At 43.3% G+C, this 6,918-nt stretch overlaps 1 protein-coding gene across 1 annotated transcript in view; it reads right to left on the bottom strand.

The window, feature by feature from the left end:
* SLC25A1 (solute carrier family 25 (mitochondrial carrier; citrate transporter), member 1) overlaps positions 1-6,918 on the bottom strand; it is a 30,752-nt gene that overhangs the window by 22,921 nt on the left and 913 nt on the right.

Below are 6,918 nucleotides of genomic sequence, written 5' to 3'. Positions count from 1 at the left end.
CAGGGAAGGGGTACCAGCCCCGCCAGAGGCGGGCGGGAGGCGCTCGCACTGCCCGGTCCCTTCTCAGCCACAGCAAGCGCACACACACGCACACCCCCCCCCGCCCACCCCCGGGGGCACTTAGGGCAGGAGTGGCTATAAAAAGCCCCCTAAAAACCACGCGGTCGGTTGGATGTGCGCAGCGGCACGCTCACTGCTCTTGGACAACAGCAGATTTGGCCTTTCCTGGTCCAAACGCACTTTAAATGAGTGGGTTTGTAGCTGCTTGAGGCGTTAATGCAAGGAAGGGAGAGAAGGAAAGTCCCAGTGTAGCAATCGCATGTGACCACACTCAGTGCCTGTGAGCACACGGACATTTTGGGCTTTTTTCAGGTAACATTTAGTTTTTTAGGGGAGGATTTGTCATCACACCCCTACTTGTTTTTGCTTTACCTGCAGACGTAGGAAGACAGCCCTGCACTAGTTTGTGTCTGAAAGCTGTAGGTACAGGAATGCTGGAGAGAGAAACCAACACCGCTTTTCCTTTCCACCCGGAATTTCACAGAAAGCAGGGAACGTTGGAGCTGGACTCCAGAGCTGGGTTCTCCCTTACACCTGGAGCAGCTGCCCCATTCCAAAGAGGGAACATTTCATGTAAGAAATCTCCCCCAGCTCCTGTGAACATGCTCCTGTTGAGATTTGCTATCTGTGTGCTTTGTGACATGATTTTTGCTTAATAAGACTCAGCTAAATCAGCTGGCATCCAGCTGCCAGCCTCATCCAAAAGCAAACAGTGCAGTGAGCCAGCTGTGGCTGCGTGGCTAAGCCCACCGCAGAAAGACCATTTGGGAAACTGAAGCACCTTTATTCTGCCAGGATTAAAAGCAAACGAACATATACTTGCATTGCAGAACTCATCCCCAGATGATGCCAGAACTATACATGGTTTCAGAACAGAGTTAAGACACTGAGGTGGTCCCATGTCAAGTCTAAGGCTACCCACCTCCGGCACTGGGAAGTAAGAGGAAAAAGATAACAGGTGAATGGTACGTGGAAGGAACAAACATTCACGGTCCCAGTCACAGATGCAGAGCAGTTACTCGGTGCTCGGGGTTAGCAGTACCGGAATGGCAGAAATAAGATAAATCTTTTCAAAGATGGCAAACAAATGGAAATGCATTTGGATTTCTGATTAATCACTGCAACTCCTCGCTATCTTTCCATCAAGTTACCATAACATTCATGTCTGCTTGTAGACACATACACCCACCACTGTGAGGCCACGATCAACTTAACAAATAGTACTGGCTTTTACAGATTCCCAAATCGAGTTAGAAAGGCTTCATCCTGCTCAAGAAAATACTACATCACATGCTTAATTCTCATCAGCGTCAGTGGGATTCACAACAGTGCTTACTTTGCTGAACAGGGAAAGGATTATTCATATTTAATCGCATGCAGATTGCAAGCCATCTCAACTTGACCTCCAACAAGCTGCTAACAACACTTGTCAGCAGAAAGCCTCAAGGAGAAGAGCATCTAAGGAAGATAAGCAACCCCTGAAATACCAGAGGCTGCAAAAGGTGCATGTTCAATCCCATAAGTGACTTACATGAAAGTAAGGACTTGACCAGACTTGGATAGTCAAGAGCATCTCCTAGGTAATGAGTGGTCAAAGCGTAAAAGAGCAGCTACTGTTACAGACAGGATATCAAGTTCTTGGTCTTACTGCTCTCAATTCATGAATTTTCACAGAAACAACCTTCTGACAATCTGAATCCATTTCTGCTGGTGGCTGGTGCTTGTTTCTGCTGCCTGTGAAATGCCTTGTCAAGTGCTATTGCAGCCTGTGCACCGCATGGCATCCCTCCAGGCCCTAACAATCAGAATTAAAAACAACTACTGAAGATGAAAGCAACTTCCATAATTTTTTTAAACACAAACACTGGTTGCAGACAGAGCTTTCTGGATCCTAGAAAGTACGTAAACAGTGACCACACTTGAACAGTTCCAACTTATCCCTCCCTTGCCCCTCCCCAAAATGAGGTGGGCTTGGTTTTGTTTGTTTTGGTTTTGTTTGTTTGTTTGTTTTTTCCAATTGGTACAGCTTGATGCACCCGGCAGCACATCATAGTTTCAGAGACCATAAGTAGTCAATACAGGGCAGATATCTTCCTATTAATATGCTCTCGAATCAGAGAATCTCTTCATTTCACTGAACAGCTATATTATCTGAATTGTTACAACTCATCCACTACTACAAACCTTTCCATGCATTATTAATCTACAACATTTGGGGTCTTACGGTAAAATAAGAAAACTAATTTCCTCTTGGGTTCCCTGACAAGAACAAATGATTCCGTCATGCGTAACAGATCCTGTGCATAATGGGCTTCAAGGAGAAGTGATCATATTGAAGGTTCGAGTCAACATTTCCCCAGCTTTCAAGTGTGTGCAGCAGGAGCTACTGTGACTATAAGAAAGATGATGCTATTCTGAAACAACTTGCATGATTCCCACTTGAGCACACATGCAAAAAGAGCTCCTGTTGATACTCAGGATTATTCACTGAGATTACCAAGACTGAGCCTCTAAAGAGCCTAACAGAAGTCCCTGTACATGAACATTTGGGCGGGCCTGACTCATCTCAGAAGATCCATGTACTACATACAGCATTTACAGGTTATCATTCTGCTACCAGACCGTGGTCACACTTCCCTCACAGTATGATGTGTTATTGAAAGGAACTACTGCAGGTGACAAACCCTGTTAGCAGTTTACCCTGGATGAGACCATTTCCCCACCCTCTAACTGAAAACAAAAATGTATCTTCCAAGAGGAAAGCAGTGCAAAGATTTACTAACCACCCCTTCCCACTCAAATCCGCTCCTAGCTTCCCAGCTGGATAACCAGCACTTGGGGAATTTGTGCTTTGCGTAATATTGGAGACCTCATCGCTGTGGAAAAGAACATACCAGATGACTTTGTAATTCCTTCTTTTCATAACCACTAGGAGGAAAAGGAGAAACGCAGATTTGTAGATGAAGATATTTTAAAGTCTTGACTAAAAGCACAGCAGACAGAAAAAAAATTCTCCTTGAGTGATTGAACCATGCAGGAGAACAAACCACTGAATAAACTCAGAATTTGACTCAGAATTTTAAAATTCTGACCCATAAAAGCAAGACAAGACTTACCCTTCACTGACCGTATTTCAAATTCATACCATCTTAACACTTAAAAGCTGGCAACTTTATAGTCTATTTTAGCTTGGAAGAAAACGGGTGGATTTTGCTACTTTCCTGAAAGATCTCAAAGGCTCCAGACTGAAAGATCTAGACTGAAACACATACCTATGCTCACAATTCTGCAGCAGTTTTTTAGTAAACCATCAGTCAGGATGTGTCATTACCTTTGGAAAGATGCCCACAGAAAACGCATAGTATTGAAAAACAAGAAAGCTATACCAGCAACAAACTCTTAGAGGGCTGAATGCTTGCTGAAATAAGAGATGTAGCAGAATAAAAAGACTCCAGATCCATTAAGCCGGACTGGTGCACCTGCAGGTTGCTATAGCAAGTGTTAATTCACTCAGCAAACCACAACCTAATTACACAGCAGTGTCACAAAGCACTCCGGTGTCATTAAGCATTTTCCTGCCTTATGTTCCATAACATTTTATCACAAATTTAAGACATCCCAATTTTGCTTTGTGGAAACAAATGAGACTGAAGCAGTCTTGGGGTTCTCTGCAAAGCAAAAAAAGAAATAGCCAGCTTGGAAACAAGGGACAAGCCAAACCATTCACAGCAGAACAGGAAGGACCCAGAAAGTTCTACAGATGGGAAATGCATCTCCTGTCACAAGGTACTACACACACTTTCTAAACTGCTTGTTATGGGAACCGGGTTCACGCAGTGCTATTTATTCCAAGATCTGCAGGTTTTCTAGCCTCAATTTTTTTCAGTGCAAATTGGATCCACTGTCATGCTGGTTTAATCACACTAAGAGTTTCTCAGTGGCCAAGTTCCAACCTGCCAATGAAAATGTTACACATTGAAGCATAAACATTAACTGCTGTAAAGCAGTTGAACATTTGGCTTTGCCCAAGTACCTCACATGTGCCCAAGTACAAAAGTTATCCATGCTCATCTAAGTGGGCATCAGAAAACAAAGGATTTGTTTGTCAGTTTTAGAGTTAAAAAAAACCAGAGGAAATATTTTATGCTTCTGAGTAACCGTTGCTGGTTTTGCTAGGGGGAAAAAAGTTGTTCCTTGTTTCACTCAGCCTTATTAAAAGCATCCATGTCAGCCTCTAAGTGCCAGCTCTCCGCATTGCAGTTACTAAAAAAAGAAGCTATTAAATCAAAATTAAGTTTTGGACCTTACATTTACTACTGTCATTCCTATATCGTTCCCATAATTTGTACTAACTTGAATAGGCTCCATCTGCCTATAATTTTTATTTTTTAGGGAGCAAAATTACTTAAGCGCATTTTCTTCTGCTACATTGCCATTTAATTGTAGAGCCCTAAAAGGGGAGGGGAAAGGAAAGAGAAATCTTGTAAAATGCCACAACATTATGTAGCCAATAAGAAACAGATCTTACCCTAGCGATGCATTCCTCCTGAGTTTAATTCCTCCTGAGTTTATAGGGCCGGCTCCTCTGGCCCAACAGAGCAGGCAGCAGTAGCCTCCATCAGAATTCTGCTTCTAGCAGCAGCTTTGTTAGACATTCTTCCTCCCTTCTCCTTTCATTTGGTGCTTGTACCAAAAGAAACCAGTAACCTTTAAAGATGTGAGGGAGAAAAGGATAGTGTAAGGAGCTCAAGTGCTAGCACAGAGTGAGCAGCTGAATACAGGTCAGAATTTTATGCCAAGAGGAGCACATGTCCTTGCAGTCATTTGTGGAGAGATCAGTTTCCACCTAGCTCACAAGGCACTAAAGCAGAGGCACAGCAATGCTTGCAAATTGCTTGTCATCTCCGATGCCAGTTCTGTAGTTGCACAAGGTTTGCCAGATTGGGGAAAATCCCCCTAAGGTCTGACAAATAGCAAAAGCTGTTACAGAAGGAAATCCATACTGTTTCTCACAGGAAAAGTGTAAGTCGGTAAAAGCCTGTATGTAGGTTCAAGCAAGTTCCTATTTGACAGCATCATAAGCCCAGAAGTTAGTCTCCTGATGCCACACTTTGCAGCGTGTTCTGCATGAACACATCATTCTACATGATAGCACTAGCCTCATCCACTGAAGTGGTAGGAATTAGTAAGAAGCTTAGTTTTAAATAAGGTTTTCTGCAAAACAATCTTATCCAAGTTTTCAAAAACTTGGATGGACACTACAACTTCATAAACTGGATTAAGCCCTCCACTTAACCCACTAAAAGAGGGGTTATTTCCTGCTGCGAACGACTTAACTTTTAAAGAAACAGTGAAGTACTCTGGTATGCAAGAGTTTGTTCCACATTTTAGGTACAGCTGCACTGTAATGGCAGGGAGTATGCATTTCCAGATGCATTTTAGAATGCAAGGTCACAAAATTTATAAAAACCATTATACTTAGCAAGAGCTTAAGATACCAGGAGAGCAACTAAAGCAAGACGTTTCATCAGAGCTGGCAGCTTTGCTTTCCTTGAGAACTCAGTCATTCCTGTAATTAGATTTCTAGACTGCAGCTACTAAGGATCCCCAGGCTAGCTCAATTCTCTACAGGTCATGAGCTGTTCTAGTATTTAATCTAGCAGACTACATTTGCTATAAAGTCACAGTAGATTTTCAAGTTGAGAGGAAGGAAACTCCTACAGTCACACTAATCCTAGAGCGGGTCTTCAATCCCAGCTGCCTCACCCAAGTTCCTTTTGACACACAGGCACTAGTTACAAAATACAAGTACCATTTGTCTGGAAAGTAGCATGCTACCTGGCTAATTCCTGCTAGGAATAAGTCTGGACAGAGTGCAGATTTGCTTGAACTCATTAGCTGCTCAGTATTTCAAGCTGAGCTGTTGAGTGCTGATCAGTACAAAACTGAGGTTAGTACCAACACTCGGAGCATTCTGGCCTGTGTGAGGAAGATGGACACCACATCTCTGCCATTGCTATCGCAGTGCAGTGACCAAGGGAGGCAACATACTAGTTAGAATTGTGCCAAAGCATAGCCTGCTGTTACTGATTTCACAACCCTGGCAGTCTCTATCAGCCAGCGTTTAAAGATGTTTTGACCTGTTCAAGTAGAATTCAGTATGAAAGAGAGCAGCAGTAGTGGTAAGCTACTATGTTCATGTACTTTAGTGGAGAAGACACTACCCGCAGCATCTCCCTCAGCACAGGGCTGAAGCTTTTCCAGCCCTGTGAATGAAGTCATGTAAGCATGTGACTGCCTCCTGCAGCATGACTTCCACACGTGACAGCGTGCTGATGTGCCCAGTGCAGAGACCGCAGCTCCCTTTTAAGTTAACTGCTAAGCCATCTATGTTAGGTGCTTTGGCACAAGTTGCCCCTTTTCCTGCCTGGCATCCTTAGTTGTCCGATTAAGAAACCTGATGCTATTAGTGGTAGCGTATTACTACTAACCGGTCACCACCCCCAAGATATTAAGACTAGAACCACACAGTGGATACTGCAGTTTTACATTTATAGCTGGACTTTTATAATATTCAAGATTAGCACAAGATTCATAACCATAAATTATACATTGTTATCTAAGTACATAAAACGTTAATGATACATGTATTTGAAGAGTGGCACAAAGTAATAATACATCCCTGTTGGCATTCTCAAAGAAAGAGGTGGGTGATGGAGACGCCGTTGATACTATTGCGGCATAGCAGAACTGAGTCACTGCACCCTGTTAATTCAGGTGGTGCTGACTCTGCCCACCAGACAGGGTCAGAACATGGTGTGGCAGGGAGGCAATGCCAGAACCAGTTAAAAGGGGCAA

Source organism: Charadrius vociferus, unplaced genomic scaffold (genome assembly GCF_000708025.1).
Source record: "Charadrius vociferus isolate BGI_N301 unplaced genomic scaffold, ASM70802v2 scaffold326, whole genome shotgun sequence".
NCBI classification, from domain to species: Eukaryota; Metazoa; Chordata; class Aves; order Charadriiformes; family Charadriidae; genus Charadrius; species Charadrius vociferus.
The sequence above is the reverse complement of the archived record's forward strand: the minus strand, read 5'-3'. Positions and strand labels throughout refer to the sequence as shown.